We start from the raw sequence: 12,206 nt of genomic DNA, 5'->3' as shown, positions 1-12,206 counted from the left end.
GTTTAAAAACTGCTGTTGTGCGGATGCTCGACACACTTCTCTTAAGCAGTCATGTTGGACTTACACACTCTCTTAAGCAGTCATGTTAGGCTGATGTACTTTCTCAAACAGTCATGTTAGACTGATATAAATACTGTAAAAAAACCCCTATTCCTCGTCCTCGATGAGAAGCAGTCCTTCCCTTCATCAACGTCCTCAGCGTGGATAAGTTGAACGACGGCATGGGCCAGCTACCTTCTAATTCATGCCCGACTCCAATCTTCACAACGGATCACGAGCGATGAGATTGAGCCCCCAATCCTGACAGTATGCACCCGACAACGGGTAAAAACGTTATGGGGTTTCACGTGCCAAAACCACTTCCTGATTATGAGGCACGCCGTAGTGGAGCACTCCGGAAATTTTTACCACCTGGGGTTCTTTAACGCGCACCTAAATCTAAGCACACGGGTGTTTTCGCATTTCGCCTCCATCGAAATTCGGCCGCCGTGGCCGGCATTCGATCCCGCGACCTCGTGCTCAGCAGCCCAACACCATAGCCACTGAGCAACCACGGCGGGTCCGACAACGGGTAGATAAGCAGCAATGCACAGGAAGTCGCCCAATAGTTTTGTTGTTTCCAGAAACGGACGTTTACTGCATTGTTTGACACTAGCAATATACCAACCGAAAAGAAACACGTGGGAAAATTCGGCAGCGTGGCCGGTCAACCATCACGTGCAACAAGTGCTGCGATCGCGAAAGAAACGCTACTAAGAAGACTATATCATTACGCCGAGTGTCATTTAGTTGTCATAATTAGTTCACAGTAAAGTTGTAAACGTTACGAAATTCCCGTCTGCTGTCAGTGCACGGGCATCTACGGAAGGAGCATGGTTACAGAAAACGGCTGTAACGCGTGTTTTATTGAAACTATCCCCAAACAAATTGTCTGACAAGTGGCCGCTAAAACGGCTCATACCCTGCGCCGAGTTTTATTTATTTTCTTAGCTACGTAGTTCAATGTGAATTTGTGAATATTGTTGAATTCCCATCTGCTCTCAATACGTGGGCTTCTACGGGCGCGAAACGAACAGCCCCATGTTTGTCCGCTAGAATGAAACTCTTGTCCTTCCGAGTGTCTTTTAGCTAATTTACTAGGAAGTATGTTCAATCGCAACTTACAAACAACGTGTTTTCTTTCGTGCACTCATTTGGGCTGCGCCGCTGTCAACGCATATCGCCGCTCACATCGAGGCTCGGTTTAATTCAGCCACCTGCCTTTAAACGGCACTCTGTTGCAGTAGCGTCTACAACATATGCGTCTTGATAATGGCGTCGCAAAAGGCCTTGGGCAGTAGCTTTGTGTATGTATGACGTAGTGCGTGACGTAGTGCACGCCTGATATTTTTTGTACTTCGCATAAATGACATATACATAATTATATGTATAGTTACATACCAACAAAACTCTATAGCAACATAAGTTATACCACCAGAGCAGCTTCGCTGGTCAACTGCCCTCACAGAGTGGAATGGCTCCCTAATTACTAAGGTGTGTGAGATAATTACAATATATTGAAACTTATTGCTACTTCTCTAAATAAACAGCTTCGCTGGGGAATCAGTTGTACTTCTTCAAGGTCCCACACATCGGCTACCATTTTTCTCTTGTTAACATCGCAAGTGCTTCATGTTGACCATAATCGGTTGTGTATTACCTCGACAATACCATTACCTTAACAAGCGGTAAATTTTTGCTGTAAATTTGACACCATGTTCTTTGCACTGTTTAAATAATGGAATTGTCACAAATGTACATTTCCTTTATGTACAGTGTACGGCTGCTACTCGGCGCAGTCAGGGACCTCCATAAAGCACTCATTGCGTTTTGTCCTTGGATCACTTTGAGGTCGTATTAGCCCCGAGAATTAGGAGTGGCGCCCTCTCGCGAGTGACGTCACGGCCAGGACGCCGCTCGCTCCGGCTCGCTCGGCGGCCGCGCGCGCTCGTTCCCTTCGTGTATGCTTGGGGTATGGGTGGCTCGAGCCGTACGTATTGAAGAATACGTCGGCTTCTTTCAGCTGCCATACCTTAACCACAGTTTCTTCTTCAAAAGCGTGTGAGTCGAAGAACTTTGCAGCTTGGATATCGCAAGCTAAGTAGCGTTAAAAAGGTCTACTAGGTTTTGCAATGCATATATGCGCCGTGTCTATCGGTAAATTTTGACTAAAAAAAAAATATCTGCAAATTCAACGCGCGAAGTTGTGTATGATGCTTCGCTAAACATTTAACATTCCTTTAGTATTTAGCTATGAGAGGCATTGCATTTTACGTGGAAGAAAAATTTGGTAATTGGCGTCAACATGTTATCTGATTTTAGAAAGACACTGCCCAGCGAAGCTCTCATCATGATTCCTATTACTCTGGTGTGTTGTTCTATTCAAATATGGCCATTCATTAAAGCGTAAAAAAATAGTTAGGCGCGCATTTCTTATGAAAAAGTTTGTTGCTACTTTCATACCCCTCTGAAACAGGCCTCCAAAAAAACGAATTGGTCATGGCTGCTAACACGACGGCGCGTCATGTAGAGTATTTACATAGTTAATTCACAAACACCATAGTAGCAATCACCTGAGAGAAAAGTTTCGTTGTTAAGATCGAGAGCCACTCAATTGAAAGTGATGAAATGTTTCATAGTGGCCCTCAGTAGCCTTTATCGACAATATGGCACACCCCTGATCACGTAACGGTAGCAATCGACTGTCCGTATGGCGAGGCACGCTATGTTCGCGAAACCCATCAGTTCACTACAACTTCGAATTAAAACCATAAAGCATGTTTTTTACAGCGCCAAATGGAATGGCTAAAGTATTCTCGAGCTACTACACCGCAGCTTAGATTTCCTGTATACAAAAGGAAAATTCAAGCACCTTCTGTCTCACCATGTCTCGATCCAGCGTTATTCAATTATACATACGGATAACTATTCGCTTCGTCGGTACATAAAAGAGAACCTTGCAGGCAAATTAAGTTTGCTCCAATCCAATCGCAAACATTCATAAAGAAAGCACCACAAGCCTTGCATATACTTTCACTTGATTTCTGACCCTCCACCGGGGGAATTTCGATATCTGCAATATGTCCCATACTACTAATCATTGACGCTTCGACTTCTTTTTGGCTGCAGCGATGCGGTTCAGCAGGCATACTTCACTAAAAAAATTGGGCCGAGCAGCCTTTGTCAGTTCGCCAAACAAATTCGTCATGTATATTCCTCAAGCAGCAAGCACCAGTAAATTTCTCAAGTGAGTTTGGTTTGATTTAATAATTTCCATTTACACACACACATGTACAGAGGAGTGGTAAGTGGAGGTGGATGAGGGGAAAAAGTCGCACAGACGCGGCTTGAGGTAACCTCACCCCCTAAGGTACAATATGGCTGCATGGGGTAACACATCAAGCGCCATATAAATTACATTTATATAGTGGCCATAAAACATTGCAGTTATACAATATATGAAAGAACAGTGAAATATTTCCACAATAACAATGCAAAACACACTGCGGCATTGAAATAAATAAATTATATACACTAGGTAACATAGACAAAAAAAGAGGAACATAACATACATTATTAATCATTAACAAACGCGCTCTAAAGAGGTGAGTTGAACGTGTAGCACGGAAAAGGGAATATATATTGGTACATTCCTATTTGTACTCTGTAAATAGCTGTAAGCCTTCATTAACTTTACTTCAAGTTTCCGCCGCTTAAAAAAAATGAACACGTGAAGAACCGCCTAATGTTGACAAGCAGTTAAAGAAGCAAGTGAGGCGTGTAGAATCTAAGCTCCAGTATTAGTTAAGCCCCCGTGCTACTGCCGAGCGTTTCTGTGAGGAAATGCAAAAATTCGATATTATACCATGAACTACTCGTCGTGAGCAAATCTGTTTTAGCGGAATAAAATCAACGTAACTGCTGTAGAAGTCATATATAGCCAGCTTTGTGACATACTTGTTGCACCGCGGCAGGTATGGTATCATAACTGGATTCCTATAGGCTATGCTCTTGCGATTGTCTATCCGCGTATGAAAAACCCGCAATGGGCTGGTCTGCGTCGCTTCGGCTGGCACTGTAGCGTTGCCTTCGAGAGCTGCATTGTTGCCTAAGAAATTAGATCTTTGAATAAATGTTCGCAAAGGAAGACGTCGTAAAAATATATTTGAGACGACCACCATAAGTATACAAGCAGAGAGAACGAGGGCGAACAAACGAAAACACCGCAGAAAGCGCCCGGACAACGCCCGAACTGTAGCAGACGACAGGCGCGAGTCCGTGCCCTGACGTCACGCGAGCGGCGCTCGCAGCGCCACCCGTGTTCGTTCTCGGGGCTAATAGAATTTGAAGCAAAAAAAAGTCACACTGAAAAAGTATTTTTGGTGCCCGATGGTTCATGTCCGATTGGTAACGGAGCGTTACTGACAAATGAATTTTCCCTGTTTCTCTTAACGTACTACTACTACACACACACACACACACACACACACACATATATATATATATATATATATATATATATATATATATATATATATATATATATATATATTACCGTTATCAGCCTATTTTATGTCCACCGCCAGACGAAGGCCTCTCGCTGCGATCTCCAATGGCCCCTGTCCTGCGCCAACTGATTCCGCATTGCACCTGTGTAATTTACTCATTTCATCACGCCATCTAATTTTCTGCCGTCCTCGACTGCGCTTCCCTTCTCTTGGCACCCATTCTGTAACTGCCATGGTCCAGGGGCTATCCATACTACTCTTTACATGGTCTGCCCAGCTCCGCTTTGTTGCCTTAGTGCCATTTCCACACCACTCTCTTCCTTTCTCTTAACGTTACGCCTACCACGCTATATTTCATCGTACTTCGCGTGGTCGTTAACTTACTCTTCAGCTTCCTCGTCAGTCTCTGCGTTTCTGCCCAGTATGTTAGCACCAATAGAACGAACTGATTGTACACCTTTCTTTTCAATGATTACGGCAAGCTTCTAGTCAGGAACTGACAATCTTTGCCATACGCTCTTCAACCCATTTTTATTCTTGTCTAAATTTGCTTCTCATGATCAGGGTCCGCGGTGAATAATTGACCTGGGTACACGTATTCCTTCACAGACTCTAGATGCTGACTGGCGATCCAGAACTCCTGTTTCCTTACAATGATATTGATCATTATCTTTGTCTTCTGCATATTAGTCTTCAACTCACTTTGGCACTTTCTCTGTAACGTCCTCAATCTTATGTTGTAACTTGTCGCCCATGTTGCTGAACAAGACAATGTCATCTCCAGACCTAAGGTAGCTGAGATATTCGCCGTTGATCCTCACTTCTAAGCCTTCCCAGTTTAACAGCCTAAACACTTCTTTCAAGCATGTAGTGAAGAGCACTGGAGAGATTGCGTCTGTTTAAACTTTTCTTCTTGAGAACCAAGGTAGCTGGGGAATATTTGTAGATATTTCTCAAGATATTCAGGTAAGCCTTCTGTACTCCTTAATTGCGCACTGCCTCTACGGCTCTTGTTATCTCTACTGAATCAAATCCCTTTTCATAATCTGTAAAAGCCATATTGATAGGTCGATTGTACTCTGCTGATTTCTCCATTACATTATTGGTGACATGGATATGATCCATTGTAGTGTACCCTTCCGGAAGTCAACGTGTTTCCGTGGTTGATAGAAATCAAGTGTTGCCCTTTTCTCATAGGAAATTAGCTTGGTAAATATTTTATAGACTACTGAAAGTAAGCTAATGGGCCTATAATTTTCTGATTTTTCAACGTCTTCCTTTTTGTGGATGTACGTAAAGTTGGTATTCTTCCAGTACTCTGGAACCCTTCAAATTGTGAGACATTTCCCATGAAGATAGGCAAGCTATTCAAACATATTGTTACGAAGAGTTGCGAAGAAATGGTTTTATTTACAGGCGATGGATGATGAGCGTAGCGTGATAGTAGCGCAGCTCGGCCTCTCCAACTCTTCGTTCTCTTCGTCTTCCCTCCTTTTCTCTTGTCCGTGCCTTTCGTATCTGTTACATTACCCCGCAAGCAGACGAAGCCCGTGGGGCGACAGAGATAGAAACAACTTTATTTGCCACAGCAGGGTAGGAAGTTAGGGCAGGTAGGTGTAGTGTGGCTCCCAGGTGGGGGCGACGTCTTGGTGGTCAGGATGCACAAGCAGGGTAGAAAGGCTTCAGGCGTGCAATATGAGTCAGCTGAGTTCTGCTTGATCGCCGACCGTTGCACAGTAGGCGAGCTATGACGTAAGTGAATTCTCTCAGGCGGTCCACAACTACAAATGGGCCTGAATATTGTGACAAGAACTTTTGGCACAATCCACGCTTGCGTTGCGGTGTCCAAAGAAGAACCAAGTCACCTTTTTTCAACGATCCTTGTAGGTGACGGTCGTCGTATCGCTCTTTCGAACGACTTTGCGAGGCCAGAGTACGAAGATGAGCTATTCGACGGGCTTCTTCGGCGAGACACAAAGTCTTCGATACAGAAGCGTCACTGTGCAGAACGAAGGGTAAAAAAGTGTCCAGAGGGCTTCGCGGTTACCTGGCATAGAGGAGATAAAATGGGCTGTAGTTCGTGGTTTCGTGTTTCGCCGTGTTGTATGCGTAAGTGATGAAGGGCAGCACGTCGTCCCAGTTCTTATGATTGGAGGAGACGTACATGTCAAGCATGTTGGTCAGCGTTCTGTTCGTCCTTTCAACCAGGCCATTGGTCTGTGGATTATACGGCGTGGAATTACGGAACTGGGAAGTCCACAAATGAAGTAACTCTTCAATGGCATCAGCCGTGAACTGGCGACCACGGTCGCTGATGATGACACGAGGTGGGCCATGACGAAGGACCACGGAACGCAGCAGGAAGACCACCACGCAAGCGGCGGTGGAAGACGGTACGGCTGCAGTTTCTGCATACCATGTAAGATGCTCTACGCAGACAATTATCCAACGGTTCTTGTTGTTAGATATCGGGAATGGAGCCAAAAGGTCAATGCCTGCTTGCTCGAATGGCATGTTGGGTGGTGTCAATGGCCGACGGGGACCCGGGGCTGCGGTAGTCGGTCGCTTGTGACGTTGGCACGTTTCACAACTAGCGACATAGCGCTTGGTTGCTTCGTACATCTTGGGCCAGTAAAAGTGCTCCTGCGTGCGGTGTAGCGTTCGTACGAAACCGAAATGGCCGGATGTCACATCGTCATGCATGGCGCGTAGAACGTCGGAGCGAAAGCTCTCCGGGACAACAAGCAGAAAACGCGCTCCATGCCCGGAATAATTAGTTTTCTAGAGTAATTTATCACGGACGGTAAAGCGACCGCTGCCTTGAGAAGTACGGGCGGCGACAAAAAGCGGAGCGAGGGTAACATCATTCCGTTGTTCTCGCTGAAAGTCTGCCGTGTCAGGGAACGTAGAAGTAACAGCAGCGAGACAGTCGTCAAAATTCTCAGCATCGCAGTCAGTAGCCGCAAGAGGAATCCGAGAGAGGCAGTCTGCGTCAGCGTGACGACGGCCACTCTTGTACGACACCACAAAGTCGTATTCCTGGAGGCGCAGCGCCCAACGTGCGAGGCGACCAGAGGGATCACGCAAACTGACCAGCCAGCATAAAGAACGGGAAGTTCTTCCCGATCATCACCGATTCATCACCATCATCATCATCATCATCATCATCACCATCATCATCACCGACGATGGTCGGTGGTGATCTTGAATGGTCTACCGTAAAGATAACACCGGAACTTCTGTATGGCGAAAACAGCTGCCAGCCATTCCTGTTCCGTAACTGTGTAATTCCGTTCAGATTTACTCAGGCAACAGCTGGCATATGCGACTCCATGTTCTGCGCCACTCTGACGTTGTACAAGCACCGCTCCTATCCCAATTACACTAGCATCAGTGTGAACTTCAGTTGGGCAAGACGCATCGAAGTGACGCAAGAGCGGTGCTGACATTAGTATAAACTTCAGTTGAGAAAATGATGCGTCACACTCTGGTGTCCAATTGAAGGATGCATTTTGTCGCAAAATACTTGTCAACGGGTAAACGATGTCGGCAAACCTGGGAACAAAACGACGAAAATATGAACATAGGCCAATGAATGAGCGAAGTTCTCCTGCTGATTGTGGTGGCATGAAGGAGCTCACCGCTTCAATCTTACGAGGATAGGGTCTGACGCCATCCTTGTCAACTAAGTGTACCAGGACCAGAGTTTGACGTTCGCCAAAGCGAAATTTTTTTAGTTTAGAACCAGTCCAGCTTTCTCGATGCAGTCGAGAACAACGCTGAGGCGTTAATTGTGTTCTTCAAACGTGCGGCAAAAGATTACAACATCATCGAGGTAACACATGCATATCTCCCTCTTCATACCACGTAGTACTGTGTCCATGAATCTTTCGAAGGTGGCAGGAGCATTGCAAAGGCCAAAAGGCATAACATTAAATTCGAATAGGCCATCTGGAGTCACGAAAGTGGTCGTATCCTTGTCGGCAGGGTCCATAGGTATTTGCCAATACCCCGATCGCAAATCAAGTGTTGAGAAGTAGCGGCGTGTAAGCAATCAATGACGTCATCTATTCGCGGTAGTGGATAGACATCCTTCTTCGTCACTGCGTTTAGATGTCTGTAATCCACGCAGAATCTCCAGGAGCCATCCTTTTTTTGGACCAGGATTACTGGGGCTGCCCATGGACTAGACGACTCTTGAACGACACCTTTGTCCATCATCTTCTTGACTTGTTGTGCAATAACTTTTCGCTCGGAGGATGACACTCGGTAGGGCTTCTGGCGGATGGGGTGTGCGGAGCCGGTGTCTATTCTGTGACGAGCGCGGGACGACGGCAAATGAAGGGGTGCATCTCCAAGCGTGAAATCGAATGCAGCCTCATGCCTGGCAAGGACATGTACCAGTGCTTGCCGTTCCGACGTACTGAGAGCCTTGCTGATCATGCCAAGCATTAGCTATTCAATATGGCTATTATCGCAAGAAGAGCAAGCTGTAGAGACGTCCGTAGTTAGGGTCGCCATTGAGTTACATGTGGCTTCATCGAAGAGAGCGATTTTCATACCGCGAGGAAGGACAACCGGCGTGGCGGAACAGTTCAGCGCCCACAATGTGGCGACTCCTTTCGTCATGCACACGACAGAGCAGGGCACAAGTATATCTTTTTAGCACAGTTTATGCGGAGAGGCCTAACTATAAGGTCAACACAGTCAGCGTGAACAGTAGTTGCAGAAACACGAACGGGCGTCAGGCACCACGATGGTGCAGTCACTTCATCAAGAACACTGAGTGTGTCTGTGTCCCTGTGTTCGCCACGCGAGCTTTGTTCGGAATCTGCTGAAATAATTAACTTGTTCAATTATATTTCGCCACAACCACAGTCCACGGAAGCGCCGCACTGTTCAAGAAAATCAATACCAAGAATAACATCGTGCCAACAACGAGCAAGAACAAGGAATTCCGACACAAAAACTTTCCCAGCCAACAAAACACTCACAGCACAAACACCAAGGGGATGAAGCCACTCGCCGCCCACTCCTCGAAACGTAATACCGTCGTTCCAAGAAAACATAACTTTGTGGCCTAGACGGTTTTTGAAGGCGAGGCTCATCACAGACACAGTCGCCCCAGTATCAACTAACGCTATGGTCGGTATTCCGTCAATCGAGACATTCACTTTGTTTTTGAGCATCACAACAGGCAGAGGAATTTCTGGCAAAGACCGTCCAGCGACCTCACCTCCATTGGCCGCGGATGCTAGTTTCCCGGCGGCGGTGACGAAGAACGGCGCCGAGGGGACGGAGAGCGACGGGGACGATTATTTGGTGGCGTCAAACTCCGCTCAGAAGTTGGCGAATCGCTGCGTCTGGTCTCGTGTGGGAAGTGGTCCATTGGAAGGGAATCGGTCGTCCACAAGTCATATGAAGTACGGGTACTGGGTGGCGAGAACATCGGTGGTGGCCTTCGTGATTGACGGCCTTGGCGACAATACCGTGCTATATGGCCTGTGGAACCGCAGTTGTAGCACACGGGAGGGTCGTGGTTCACAGCATCTTCCTGAAACAGATGCTAGGCTGCTGCGGGCGGCGAGAAAGTTCGTTGTCATGTGGATAACATCTCTCTGCGTCTCGCTGAAATCCGTTATATCGTTCGTAAGTCACGTCGTGGTAGTAGGGTCGGTGCTCTTCTTGTCGCGGCCTGACAGAAGTCACAGGGCCTCGGTGGTAAAAACGCGGCTGCTCTCGTTGTGGCCGAGCGTCATAAGTAGCGCCTCTGTTGTAGAGACGTGGCTGCTGTCGGGGCGCGAGTTCATAATCCTCGGTGCCCCTCGCCGCAGGATACGGGGCGATGGATGCCACGTTTGACTCGAAATCTGGTGGTAGGCGGAAGCTGTCAGTGCCTGAAAGTGTCGCTTGTGCATGCAGACTGAGCTCTTCCCTAACTATTTGTCTGATCGTTGATGCAAGATCGAGGGGCTGGTTGCTGTCCACGCTTGCAACTGTTGTCACATTGGCTAGCCTGCCAAACTTCGGCGTGATGCGCCTCGTTTTCAGCTGCTCGAAAGTACGACAGTGCCGAATGATGTCAGTGACGGAAGCCAGGTTGTCCTTTGCGATGAGGAAATTATAGACGTCTTCAGCAATTCCTTTCAGAATGTGCCCGACTTTATCTTCCTCAGACATTCCAGAGTCCACCATCCTACACAGTTTTATTACCGCCTCAATATAGGTCGTGCAGGTTTCGCCTGGCACTTGCGCACGTTGCAGTAGCGTCTGTTCTGCCCTTTTCTTTTTCGTCGCGGAGTCGCCGAATCGCTCTTTGATTTCGGAAACAAATCTTCCCCGTGTTGTGAACATTTCCTCGTTATTGTCGAACCACAGCAACGCAGTATCCGTTAGAAAGAACACTGCGTTCGAAAGCTGAGAAGCGCTGTTCCACTTGTTGGCGGCACTCACCCGCTGATAATGGATGAGCCATTCCTCGACGTCTTCGTCCGATCTTCCGGCGAAGGAACGCGCATCTCTCAGTTGCAGAACGGAACTGGTTGGCGCAGCTGTTGGAATGGGCCGTTGTTCGTCTGCGTCGTGGGACATATTCAACTCCGGTAGATACGGTGGGAGTCCAGCAATGCGAAGTTCTGGTTCAGCCTCCGTCTTCGGGTGTCGATTACCCCGCACCTTCCACCACAACTGTTACGAAGAGTTGCGAAGAAATGGTTTTATTTGCAGGCGATGGATGATGATCGTAGCGTGATAGTAGCGCAGCTCGGCCTCTCCAACTCTTCGTTCTCTTCGTCTTCCCTCCTTTTCTCTTGTCCGTGCCTTTCGTATCTGTTACAATATTATCTCTCCCATCTTTGGTTAAATGGACTGTCATTCCATCTTCTCCAGCCGCTTTTCCCTTTTTCGTTCTTTGCAAGGCGCTTCTAACTTCATCACTAGTTATTGAAGTAGCCTGTATCCTGTTCATTACTACTTCGAATGGAGGTCGTGTGGTTGTTCTAGGTACTGTACAGCTCAGTATGGAATTTTTCCGCTACTCTTAGTATATCTTCATAATTTTTGATGATACTACTTTGCTTATCTTTTATTGCCTACATTTTCGTTTGTCCTATGCAGAGTTTCCTTCAAAATATCATGCTGCGTTCATTTTCTACTGCTTCCTCAGTCTTTCTCACGTTACAATTTGGAATGTCCCTCAATTTCTTTTTTGTTCGTCAATTTGACAGTTCCGGGAATTCCACCTTAACTCTTGAATTGGACACTTTCATTTTTTATCGCTTTTACAGCGAAGCTGTATTCCTCTACCGTCCTAGCAATTTTTCGTGTCGTTGGCACGGTAAGCAAAAACTCCCTATGCGTGGGTTGATCCCGGAGCAGTACAATGTCGGGCCGACCCGCGGCCGAGGTGAACCAGGCGTTAAGCACTTCCCATACGTGGGCATATCATGAAGATAGTGCAATGCCGGCAAGACCCACGGCAGAGGTGCAGCTCGTCATTAAGGGGACCACATACACAGCTTCGCTGGTCATCCTTCTTCATAGAGTGGAACGGCACTAAGCTTTTTCTATGCGTAGCATATTGCAATCACTCAGTTCAGCCCTTGGGCGCGGCCGGGCAGCCACCATTGAGGGTATGAGCCATTGTTCATTGCTGCACGT

The sequence above is a fragment of the Dermacentor albipictus genome, chromosome 3 (assembly GCF_038994185.2).
Source record: "Dermacentor albipictus isolate Rhodes 1998 colony chromosome 3, USDA_Dalb.pri_finalv2, whole genome shotgun sequence".
Lineage (NCBI taxonomy): Eukaryota > Metazoa > Arthropoda > Arachnida > Ixodida > Ixodidae > Dermacentor > Dermacentor albipictus.
The sequence above is the reverse complement of the archived record's forward strand: the minus strand, read 5'-3'. Positions refer to the sequence as shown.